At 43.8% G+C, this 13,565-nt stretch overlaps 1 pseudogene; it reads left to right on the top strand.

Moving 5' to 3' along the window:
- The first annotated feature begins 10,255 nt into the window (after positions 1-10,255).
- LOC136486417 (proteasome subunit alpha type-1-like) lies at positions 10,256-13,107 on the top strand (annotated as a pseudogene).
- The last annotated feature ends 458 nt before the right edge of the window (positions 13,108-13,565 follow it).

Genomic DNA, 13,565 nt, shown 5'->3' with positions numbered 1-13,565 from the left:
CAACGACGTCCCCCCTTTTCTGGCCGTTGGACGCGTTATCAATGCTTGCATTGGTACCAGGTCCAACTATGGCTGGTACCAATGCGCTGGACCGAAGCCTAGTTTTCCAGTAGTGTATTTGTTGTACCAACGCGATCACGGGCACGAATGAGGTGCTCTCCAGTAGTGATGTGGAGGCTTTCGGTGTTGCCACTGTCTCGACAAACTCAGTATCGACTGGTCAGTCACGAATTTAGGATCCGTTGGAGTTCACTATTTTACACTTGTTATTCATCTTGATTTATCTTGTTCTTTGAGATTGGGATACATCCAACCTGTGCAAATAAGTGTCGTTACGAGTGCTTATTTGAATGTCTAGGTTCTAGAATTAGACACATGCGGTATCTTAGATACATAGTATTTAGTCTACTAGTCGACCTGCATCAAGTTATTATAGTACGTTGCTCTATCAGAATTATTAGCATAGTGGACGAAGAGTAACCATGACTATTCGTACGATTATAGCTATGACAGTCAGATTGAGTAATGAAATTTGGCAGCCACTGCAAAAGAGTTTGGAGAAGCGTAGATATAGTACAATAAAAGAGTAGTTTGTTAGCAGCTAGAACAATAGCAAGATTAAAATTACGATCTGCAGCATACTAACAAAGCATATCCCACTATTTAACCCCTGAGTCATTAGCTAGCTCTAGCTTTGGCCGGTACGTGACAGGTGCCAAACAGGGTTATTAATCAATAACATAGCCCTCGCGCTACTACAAAACCACTTTCGATCCCCTCATTAGTATTGGTTGTTAAAGACCTGTCACACCCAATTTTAAGGATAAAATTGAATGCATAAAGCTCATGTGTGCCCAGGGATTAGTCACACACATAAGTCGACAAATTACATAAAGTATCATTACGGTGTTTCTTACATCATGATTAATACCATCACATAGTCTTTCACAACACAACGGAAAATAAAAGATAACTCTCTCGTGGTAGCTCCAACACAGGGACGGTCAACTGGTTGACCACAAGCCTAATAGTCCTCAGAAAACTCCTCATACACGTTGTCATCTGTTACCCATCCAGGATTTTTATCCAAATATAGAAAGTAAACAAGCGTAAGTACTTCCCGTACATAACAAGATAACATGGGGTTATAAAAGCTCAAAAATGTTGACTCTGGTTTACTGCAGTTAGCACATTTAGTAGGTCAAGACTTTATCATCAACTATTATCAAGTTATGCTTAAGCTCCCATTTAAACCCACATAATCAGATGTCTGAATCATTTAGATCATATTATCATCGTATAACATCATAAATGAAAAACAATAAGTAACCAGTTATTCTGTGTGTTTTCCGGGCCGCTCGTGACCGTGAGCACGGCTGTTATAACAGTTTGTAACCCTCTACAGAAGTTGTGCACATTCACCGCGAGTCGTGATTCCCTTATGCCCGGGTTAATTACTCCCATATCACTACCAAGGTGAGCGGGCATGGTACACTATGAAGCCATTTCATAGGTTTCTCTAACAAGTTAGGGCCGCTAGGTTTTCTAGGCAGGCAGATGTAGGAACCCCCTTTTCCTATGGCACAATTCCTTCGCGGCTATACACATAAGAACAGGGGCAGTCCTATACCCAACATGGCAAGCCCCTTTTGCGCCATAAAGGTAACCTCTAACAAGCTAGAAAAGGTCCTATTACTGAGCTAAAGTCAGAGACATATGACCCTCACGGTTGCACTGTCAGTCCCAGCTTTTGCCGACAGATAAGTCCTTATGGAGGGCCGAGAGCATCATGATCGAAAGTCATTTGTTCCTTCGCCCTATAATTTAGTTGTTTAAAAGTCAATTTTACCCTTTCGTTCCATAGAACCATTATTTCATTATGTAGGTCATGTATAGTTACTTTGAGCGCTAGCAAACTACCCATATGCATATAAGCCATAGGAGAAAAGGAAACAGGATAATCAATCACTAGGATGTCCTTACGGGTATCAAAATTAGACACATGCAAATGAGTAATTAATAAATGTGAATAGGCATCAAGGTAGATCCCATGCTATACTTGCCTTGGTTAGCAAACTCCTGCTGGTCGTCGAAGAACTCTTGGTCTCCAACGTTCTCCTCACCGTCTGAACGCGACCAACACGGCAACATACAACATTCCAAAGGCATTCATACAAAGCAAACAATCCTATAATTAGAACAGTACACCAGTAGTATAGAAAACAAGATAAAATGTTTATGAAAAGAATTTATGTCTCGCTCCGATCACGTCAATGCGAAGTTCACGAAAATCGGAGCTAAAACGCGAAAGTTATGATTTAAACACGATTTCCTATAGCAAATTAATTAAGTAAACCTAACCATGAAATTTAAAAGTTGCAAACATGATTAACAGTGGTACTAACACGTAGATTATGCAATTACGAAACTAACACAATTTGAACGGGACGATTCGGAGCTAAAACGAAGTTTTTATGAGCAAAACAAATCCAATGGCATTTCTGTAAATATGATGAACTATTTTCGGATTTAAATAAATCAATTTTGGAATAATTAAACAGCCGAGGACTGCGGGTTCTAAATCACAAAACCTGGGGGTCTCTTTAGCAAAAGGACCCACGAAGGGGTATCGGCCACTCTGGGCCGTTGGATTTGAAATGAACGGCTCGGATTAGATCTAGGAGGGAGAGAGAAAAGGCAGCGGCCGGAACAGTGGCAGCCGTGGCGGGGCTCCATGGCCGGTGACGAGGAGCATGCCGGCATGCGTGGGTCAGTGACTACGGGCCACGGTTCGAAGAACCGAGGGCACCGGGGGAGTGAGGAGGTGCGGGCAAGCTCGCCTAGGCCGAGAGAGCGGCCATAGGACATGGCCGAGGCGGTGGTCGCCATGGCCGGCGGCGTGGAGCTCACGGGCGCACGTGAAACAATCCCTAGAGGCCATGAAACACTGAATTGAAGGCATGGGGAGAAAGAGGGGAGCAAGAGGGTTCTCACCGTGGGAAAAAACAGAGGCAGAGGCGGCTCGGGGACGGCAGACCACGCGAGGGGTAGATGGCGGACCTTGGCTCGTCTGTGTGGCGGTTTTTGACTTCTGCAGCGCTCGGCGAGTGCGAAACTAGAGCAGGGAGGCTGTAGGGAGGACGGCGGAGGGTCTCGGCTCCCTTTTGTAGAGGCCGGGCGCGGGGGAAAAGGACGCTCCCACGTCCGAAGTGAGCGCGGCGGCGGTTGCTGCTTGACCGGGCGCGGGGCACGGAGGTGGGGGGATGGCATCGATAGGTGGGCCTAGGCGATCGATGGCAGAGCAGGAGGGGAAAGGGGCGTGGCAGCAGCAGTTGTCAGCCCGCCCGAGTGGGCTAGCCCAGGAAGGAAAACGGGGAAGGGAACGGGAGGAGGCGAGCGGGCCGGGGAAGCAGGCCGTCGCGGTGAGCAAGGAAGAAGGCCGGGCTGGCGCGGAGGAGTTGGGCCAGCAGCCTACTTGGCCAGCGGGAGGGAGAAGCCGAGTGGGCCAAAAGCAAAGGAAAGAAAAGAAAAAGGAAATTTATTTCTTTTCAATTTTTCCAAAGCAATTCAAATACAATTTTAACTCAATTCAAAATCTGACTTCAAATCAAGCAATACAAAATATTGTGCAACAGGATGAATGCACACTCATTGTTGTTGACCTTATATTTGGTTTTATTTTTAATAAAATTATTATTTCCTAAATTCAAATTCCCACAAAATGCAGAATTAATCAGTTTCTCCTATTTCCAAAAATATGCAAAATTTAGGGTGTTACAATTCAACCCCCCTTAAGATGAATCTCATCCTCGAGATTCGGATGACATCGACTGAGAGATAGGGATACACCGTCTTTAGATTCTCCTTTACTTCCTCGTGTAGTCCAATCGTCTTGATAAGGATCCCACTTTACCTTTTGAGTCCACAATACCAATTCTTTCTTCTTCTTTTAAAATACCCACCTTCCAACGAAAATTCCTTATTTTATTGGTCAGAAGGAAATTCTTCCACCAATCTTCAAAACATGAATGATTCCGGTTAAGTTGCTCAAACTTGGAATACAATTCTTAGTCCTTGGTGTTGTTCGAATCTTCTTAGCATAACTCTCTCTTGCTAAAGACATCGACAACGACTTTTGCTTCTCCAGGTGATATCACTTTTCCAAGTCATATTCAATTTACATCCCAACAAAGATATCACAAGCCCAAGACCACTTGGTGGAGATGTCCTGTAGATTCTTGTGATCCTCCTAGATGTCACTTGTACTTCCAAGAAATTAGTACTTTCATGCTCCACAATGGGTAACTTCAGATAACTTGTTAGGTAGTTCAACTCACGCTTCCTTAATTGACTTAATGAACAAGGTACTATATTTTTATTCTTGCATAAGGACACATTCCACACCTTGATAAACTGCATCCTAGTGGACATAAAGCCCTTGTCCTGATTTGGCAAAGCTAATACATAGGTTCTACTCCAACCTCTTCTTGGATTCCTTTAGCACTTAGCTAAGGTCTCTTGATCCAAACTAACTTGAAAGCTTCTCTAGTAGCTCTGTCAAAATCTTAATGATCTTGGATAAACCTTCGTTGAACCTTTAACCAAACCTCATTGAGACTCTGAGTTTCTCTCACATCTTTGGGTACCACCATGCTTCCGCTGCGCAAACAAGAACGTAGGACACTTCAACTTGCAAATTCTTCAGCTTGGCTACCCCCTTAAGAAAAGATAGACTAGGGGACACCAAAGTATAGCTTACATCTACTTCTTTTAGATGAGCTAACTAGTATCAAGATGTTCTGACATCCCAACGATACTCTTGTGTATGGGCAAGAAACCTAAAATTCCTCGGGAGACAAAAATCAGCAGTGCAGTAAAACAGCTGTAACTCCCATTCTGTTAATCCAATGAAGTTGTAGCTTATACCTTTGGAAGCTTATAAAATTCTCCACAACTTCCTTATAAAACACTTTGCCAAATTCTACAGTTAACTTGGTCGAAAACAGTACACAACAGAAACTACTCTAGATTCCAAACAGCATAGATGCATCGCCTTGTGATTTTCGTATCTCCATAACCAAAATAGCTATCAAGCTGATTCTTGCGCTCAGAGAAAGATATTGAAGTGTACTATTGTCCAGAATTTTCTCATGATTTTTGGTTGTCCAAGAATAGAGATATAAACCAAAGAGTGTAAACTGCTCTGAAAAGACAGGATCAACAGAACAGAAGAAAACCATAACCTAACTATTTATTGCACTGATCTTATACCTTAGGCCTATGAAATTGTGGGAACACCCAACAAGATCATTGCAATCATTACAAAGATTCGAAACAATCATAAGCATAATGATAACTCAACAAACAATAAAGATGCACAATTCAATCATTGACTCAACTTGCGATACTATCATTTTTATTGTGCTAGGGGTAACAATCCTAAGACTCGTCTTCAGATTACGCAAGAAGATGATGAGGAACAATTCTAAAAGCATATCAAACCAAGGAGTAAAGATGAGAACAAGGACTTTAAAATAAGCACTAAGGTAGAGATGAATAGTAAAGGTAGAGATATAGTAGAGAAGAAAATATCAAGGTTCATAGAGCAAGGGTTTTTGTAGCAACTTCTAAACCTTAAAATGACCAGTTTCTACTAGGCTTGCGTCCTACATTCAACACTGCTCTGATACTAATTTGTCACACCCAATTTTAAGGATAAAATTGAATGCATAAAGCTCATGTATGCCCAGGGATCAGTCACACACATAAGTCGACAAATTACATAAAGTATCATCATGGTGTTTCTTACATCATGATTAATACCATCACATAGTCTTACACAACACAACGAAAAATAAAAGATAACTCTCTTGTGGTAGCTCCAGCACAGGGATGGTCAACTGGTTGACCACAAGCCTAATAGTCCTCAGGAAACTCCTCATACACGTTGTCATCTGTTACCCATTCGGGATTTTTATCCAAATATAGAAAGTAAACAAGCATAAGTACTTCCCGTACTTAACAAGATAACATGGGGTTATGAAAGCTCAAAAAGGTTGACTCTGGTTTACTACAGTTAGCACTTTAAGTAGGTCAAAATTTTATCATATTATCATGGGGTTATGAAAGCTCCCATTTAAACCCACATAATCAGATGTCTGAATCATTTAGATCATATTATCATCGTATAACATCATAAATGAACAACAATAAGTAACCAGTTATTCTGTGTGTTTTCCGGGCCGCTCGTGACCGTGAGCACGGCTGTTATAACAGTTTGTAACCCTCTGCAGAAGTTGTGCACATTCACCGCGAGTCGTGATTCCCTTATGCCTGGGTTAATTACTCCCATATCCCTACCAAGGTGAGCGAGCAGGGTACACTATGAAGCCATTTCATAGGTTTCTCTAACAAGTTAGGGCCGCTAGGTTTTCTAGGCAGGCAGATGTAGGAACCCCCTTTTCCTATGGCACAATTCCTTCGCGGCTATACACATAAGAACAGGGGCAGTCCTATACCCAACATGGCAAGCCCCTTTTGCGCCATAAAGGTAACCTCTAACAAGCTAGAAAAGGTCCTATTACTGAGCTAAAGTCAGAGCCATATGACCCTCACGGTTGCACTGTCAGTCCCAGCTTTTGCCGACAGATAAGTCCTTATGGAGGGCCGAGAGCATCATGATCGAAAGTCATTTGTTCCTTCGCCCTATAATTTAGTTGTTTAAAAGTCAATTTTACCCTTTCGTTCCATAGAACCATTATTTCATTATGTAGGTCATGTATAGTTACTTTGAGCGCTAGCAAACTACCCATATGCATATAACCCGTAGGAGAACAAGGAAACAGGATAATCAATCACTAGGATGTCCTTACGGGTATCAAAATTAGACACATGCAAATGAGTAATTAATAAATGTGAATAGGCATCAAGGTATATCCCATGCTATACTTGCCTTGGTTAGCAAACTCCTGCTGGTCCTGCTGGTCATCGAAGAACTCTTGGTCTCCAACGTTCTCCTCACCGTCTGAACGCGACCAACACGGCAACATACAACAATCCAAAGGCATTCATACAAAGCAAACAATCCTATAATTAGGACAGTACACCAGCAGTATAGAAAACAAGATAAACTGTTTATGAAAAGAATCTATGTCTCGCTACGATCACGTCAATGCGAAGTTCACGAAAATCAGAGCTAAAACACGAAAGTTATGATTTAAACACGATTTCCTATAGCAAATTAATTAAGTAAACCTAACCATGAAATTTAAAAGTTGCAAATATGATTAACAGTGGTACAAACACATAGATTATGCAATTACGAAACTAACACAATTTGAACGGGTCGATTCGGAGCTAAAACGAAGTTTTTATGAGCAAAACAAATCCAGTGGCATTTCTGTAAATAGGATAAACTATTTTCGGATTTAAATAAATCAATTTTGGAATAATTAAACAGCCGAGGACTGCGGGTTCTAAATCACAAAACCTAGGGGTCTCTTTAGCAAAAGGACCCTCGAAGGGGTATCGGCCACTCTGGGCCGTTGGATTTGAAATGAACGGCTCAGATTAGATCTGGGAGGGAGAGAGAAAAGGCAGCGGGCGGAACAGTGGCAGCCGCGGCGGGGCTCCATGGCCGGCGACGAGGAGCATGCTGGCATGCGTGGTTCAGTGACTACGGGCCATGGTTCGAAGAACCGAGGGCACCGGGGGAGTGAGGAGGTGTGGGCGAGCTCGCCTAGGCCAAGAGAGCGGTCGTAGGACATGGCCGAGGCGGTGGTCGCCATGGCCGGCGGCGTGGGGCTCACGGGTGCACACGAAACGAGCCCTAGAGGCCATGAAACACTGAATTGAAGGCATGGGGAGAAAGAGGGGAGCAAGAGGGTTCTCACCATGGGGAAAACGGAGGCGGAGGTGGCTCGGGGACGGCAGACCATGCGGAGGGGCGGATGGCTGACCTTAGCTTGTCTATGCGGTAGTTTTCGGTTTTCGCAGCGCTCGGCGAGTGCGAAACTAGAGCGGGGAGGCAGTAGGGAGGACGGCGGAGGGTCTCGGCTCCCTTTTGTAGAGGCTGGGCGTAGGGGGAAATGGACGCTCCCACGTCCGAAGTGAGCGCGGCGGCGGTTGCTGCTTGATCGGCTTGACCGGGTGCGGGGCGTGGAGGTGGGGGACGGCGCCGACAGGCGGGCCCAGGCGGTCAGCGGCAGAGCAGGAGGGGAAAGGGGTGCGGCAGCGGCGGTTGTTAGCCCGCCCGAGTGGGCCGGCCCTAGAAGGAAAACAGGGAAGGGAACGGGAGGAGGCGAGCGGGCTGGGGAAGCAGGCCGTCGCGGTGAGCAAGGAAGAAGGCCGGGCTAGCGCGGAGGAGTTGGGCCAGCAGCGAACTTGGCCAGCGCGAGGGAGAATCCGAGTGGGCCAAAAGCAAAGGAAAGAAAAGAAAAAGGAAATTTATTTCTTTTTAATTTTTCCAAAGCAATTCAAAATACAATTTTAACTCAATTCGAAATCTGACTTCAAATCAAGCAATACAAAATATTGTGCAACAGCATGAATGCACACTCATTGTTGTTGACCTTATATTTGGTTTTATTTTTAATAAAATTATTGTTTCCTAAATTCAAATTCCCACAAAATGCAGAATTAATCATTTTCTCCTATTTCCAAAAATATGCAAAATTTAGGGTGTTACAAGACCCAGTACTAATGCTAGGTATTAGTAGCCCCCCACCCGGTACCAAAGCTTCTCTTGGATTTGGTATCAGGTGGTGTTACCACATGGTGTTACCACCTGGTACCTAAAGTCACCCTTTAGTAAATTTAGGGTGTTACAAGACCCAGTACTAATGCTAGGTATTAGTAGCCCCCCACCTGGTACCAAAGCTTCTCGTGGATTTGGTATCAGGTGGTGTTACCACCTGGTACCAAAAGTCACCCTTTGGTATCAGGTGGTGTTACCAACCGGTACTAAAGTGTCCTCCATGGGTTAACCCCACACCGGTGCACCTGTGTGGAAGCCTCTCCGGGATTTAAAATATATGTTTTTGATATAAATACCTTTGGTACCCGTTGGTATTATCAACTGGGTAAATAACCGGTACATTGCGTGTACCGGTACCAAAGGGGTTTTAGAGCCGGTACCGAAGGCCTATTCTCCAGTAGTGTCGGAAAAATATGGGGTGGATAGACCCCTTCCCTAATTCAACATTTATCTAGTTCATTATGTTTTATGGTCGTTGTTCCTATTGGATTTAATTGGGTTTGTCCAATTTATTTAGCAATTAAATCAAAGAAAATTCCAAGATCAAAGTTAATGCTAGGTGTAATTTGTTGGGTGCTTTATGCAGTATAACTTACGGTTTGATGAGTTTTATGTGCATGACGACCATTATGTGATAATGGTTCACGAAGTATGTCTTAGTGGTTTCCGTTACTAGTAACTGATAATTAATTTGTCAGTTTCTTGAGTTAGTAGTAACGATTCTGCCATGATGGACATTATCTTTTCATGCGCCCATCTCTTCACTTCGTCTTCCTTTGTTGCTGCATAAAAGGAGCACTCCTCTTGTTCGCGCGAGAGAGAGAGACAGAACCAAGAACACCGTCACACTGTTGTTGTGCTGCTATCTGCCATTCCTGTCTCGGTTCCTGCGCACACAGGAATAGAGAGAGCAGGCCTCCTAAACCGGTGTTGTTCGTGAGTTCATCTGCTCGGGTGACGACCGATAATTAGGTTTTTGGGGAGCGTCTTCCACACAACTGCTCCACCGATCCACAACTTCCTCTACTTCCCGGCGGCGACTTGCATGGTGATTGGCACAACAACTCACCTGCACGGCATCGAGAGGGACGACTACATCGACAACCGCTATGTCAACTAGTGTTGGCTCTAGTGCCGCTAGGTATGTTGTCGTTGCCACCCGTCCTTTGTTTTCAGTGATTAAAATCATGATTATTAGTATGATGTACATGTTCATTGCACTTAGATCACACATGCACATGTCTTATGTCACAAACATGTTATTAATTTTTTTCTGCTTTAAATTGGTACTGAAATTGCCTAATCTCTACCCCCATAATACACCACTTCAAATTATCCTACAGCCACCAAACAAATCCCACCTCTACAGTCACAACCTAAACTACGTCCACCCCACAAAACGCACACAGAAAAAGATAACATTAAAAACGTACGCACCAAATTAACTCTCACTCATTCTCTCTCCTTACTCAACCACATCCAACGGCCGATATTCCCCATCTCCCCACTTCACCGTTCCACCCCACCCATGCGCGCAGACGCCGGTGCCTTCTCTTGCTTTTTTGTTCCCCCCTTCAACCAGAAGAAGCCCGACGCCCTCGCCGCTGCCACCAAAATCGCACGCGAGCCCAAGAGATCCCCAAACCCTACCTACACTCGCCCGCCGGCCAGCACACTCGGGGATCCTCGAATAGAGCAGGTTGACGGAGTAAGAAGGGAGCCTCGAAGATGTTCCGCAACCAGTACGACACCGACATGACCACATGGAGCCCCCAGGGGCAGCTCTTCTAGGTGGAGTACTCCATGGAGGCCGTCAAGCAGGGATCCGCCTGTGTCGGGCTCTGTTCCGGCACCCACGCCGTCCTCGCCGCCGTCAACAAGCCTGCCTCTGAGCTCTCCTCCTACCAGCGGAAGGTGTTCCACGTCGCTGAGCACGCCGGGGTCGCGCTCGCCGGCCTCATCGCCGACGGACGCGTCCTCTCGCGCTTCCTCCGCAACGAGTGCATCAACCACTCCTTCGTCTACGAGGCGCCGCTCCCCATCTCCAGGCTCACGCTCAAGCTCGCCGACAAGGCGCAGGTCCGTACGTCTCCTTTCGCATCTCAGACTCCCCTTCCCCTCCCTCCCGTGATCCCGATCTCCTCTCTTACGAGCCCGCGGGCAGAGTGGAACATTAGAATTCCCATGGTTTGAGTCGCTGTAGGAGTCAGGATTTGTGCTTCAGTTCGGTGATTGTTTGTCTGATCTGCGATTGGAGTCTGGCCGTTTAGGGTGTTCTGCTGATGCGATTTATTAGAATTTTACGGTAATATATAGTTTTCCTACTGGCTTGGCCTTAGTCCGCACTGTTATACTGAAGGTCTCCGTCCTCCACAAGGCTGAAGTCTGAACTTCTCTCTCCTAATCTTCACCTGATGTAGTTGACATGTTATTCTGATTGTAGTTGATAAGAACCGGTGTTCTACTGTCCGAGAGCAAAACTAATATTTTCTTTCTATCAGCTCAGCCCCACAGATACAACTACCACCTTCTTTGTCAACGATAACTGAACAAGGACAAATCTCAGTTCGAGAAACAATGCTTAGTTGCTTACTCATGTTTCACATTCAAGTCTCCCTACTGTTGTTGCACCTACAAAGGTAACTGTTTGTATTTGTTTAGTTAATTTTTTGGTGTGTATAAAGAGATCTTGTAAATGATTGCCAAATCAAGCACAAACACCCTCGCCCCTCAAGTATGCTGTTCTCATTATCTTCATACTTCCTGTAAAACTGCTATCATGTCATGGAAATTGTAGTGTTCTAGCTAACAATGAATCCAAAATATATATTCTTCAAATCCAAAATAGACACTTGGTAAGGATAAACACAAACATTCTTTTAGTGTACTTTGCTTTATACAACATTTTAGTACTATACGGAAATTTAGTAGCTAACCACTGCAATTTAATGTGGGCGCTATGCTATTATAATGATGTTTTACACCATATTTTTGAGCTTATTCCTATGAAAGTCCATGATTGGAAAAACTGTACGAAGTCTTTAAAAAATAGATTTGAAGTCTGGTATGGGGATGTGAGAAGTAGGAGAGAAATAGGAAGATGTTGTAAGGAGACGGACTCTGATGATGGTAACGCAAGCTGAACATACATGATTCGATCAGAGCTCAGCGAGTTGTTTGGTGTGGGATATGGAGATGTTAGCTCTTAACTTTACAAATGTTTATGTACTTCATACCACTTGAGTTTTTAATGTCATGTAGCCTATTGTATAGCAGCTTTAGAGCTTTGGAGTATGAGTCAAAATGAGGAGGAATGAAATTATGTTCGTTACAATAGAATACGATGATATTGTAATCTTATTATAGACACACATTCTCTTTTTTTATATACTTTTGAAAAATGTGATTTTATAAATAATAAAAAAATTATTTGATTTAAAATTATGTGTAATGTGTTACCGTGTAAAACCAAAAAGGCGTGAGTGCCAAAGGTCAACATGTTCTATTTAAAGCTCGAAGGAATGAAAAGAAAAATACAAATTGTTTTTTTGTGTGTGTCAAAAATCACTTATTTTCAATTACTACTCCCAAGCAAGAAGCATCTCTATTGTCTTTGTTTGCAGATATACTCCGACGATCTGTAGAATTTGGTGTGGTCACCGGTGGTTCTGTGTGGTATGATGCCCCATCAGATCCTGTGAAGTTTCTGATGCAGGACACAAGAGCACTCATGAATTTTCTTTTTTCCCCCTTGGAGACTTGGTTTACAGACTAAATCACTGAATTGGAGATTGCAGCATGACTACTGCAATTATATTGAACTATGGAAAAAACATTTGTTGTTTTCATGTGCGTCTCAAAGATAAATCCGTTGCGTTAGCACGGGCATTATACTAGTATTCTAACAATCCAAAAATCTGATAGGCATTTTTCGGTAGCTGGCTTTGTGCATGTACTGAAGCCAAATGTTTTTGAGGGCACACATTACAAGAGGTGGCGTCAGAGGTGCATATTGTGGTTGACCGCTATGCACTGCTATTTTGTTACCGAACCTAGATCAGTAGAACCGCATACTCCTAATGAGGAGCGTGTGTTCCAAGACGTTGATACTACATTCAAGGGGGCAATAATCAGCGTGCTAGCGGATTCCATAGTAGATGCATTTGTGACTTTGCCTACTGGAAAAGAAATGTGAGATGCACTTGAGGCCAAATATGGAGTTTCTGATGCCGGTAGTGAGTTGTATGTCATGGAGCAGTTTCATGACTATAGAATGGTCGATGGCCGTTCTATAGTAGAACAAGCTTGTGAGATACAAACAATGGCAAAATAGCTTGAGAATTTTGATTGTGTGCTGCAGGAGAAGTTTGTGGCGGGTTGCATCATTGCCAAGTTGCCATAGGCTTAGACAGACTTTGCTACTTCTCTGAAATATAAGAGATAGAAGTTCGGTATTGCCGACCTCATTGGCTCTTTGGATGTTGAAGAGAAGGCAAGAGCTAAGGATGTCCGTGGCATGAAAGTTGTTGAGGTAAGTTCTAGTGCCCATGTGGTGCACAAAAATCCTCAAAATTCCCACAAAAGAAATTCAAGCAAGAACTCAAACAAAAGGCCACTACTCCTTTTAAGAAGAAAAAGAAGAAGGAGAAAGGCAATTACTACACCTACGGCAAACCTGGACATTATGCTAAGGATTATAGGGAGAGCAAATGGAGGCCTAAGAAAAAGTCTGCAAACATGATTGAGGCTGATGACGGAACATCGAGGTATGGTAATTTATTACCTGCAGTTCTTTCAGTTTGTCGTTCAC

Source organism: Miscanthus floridulus, chromosome 10 (assembly GCF_019320115.1).
Source record: "Miscanthus floridulus cultivar M001 chromosome 10, ASM1932011v1, whole genome shotgun sequence".
NCBI classification, from domain to species: domain Eukaryota; kingdom Viridiplantae; phylum Streptophyta; class Magnoliopsida; order Poales; family Poaceae; genus Miscanthus; species Miscanthus floridulus.
This window is presented reverse-complemented; position numbering and strand designations above follow the sequence as displayed.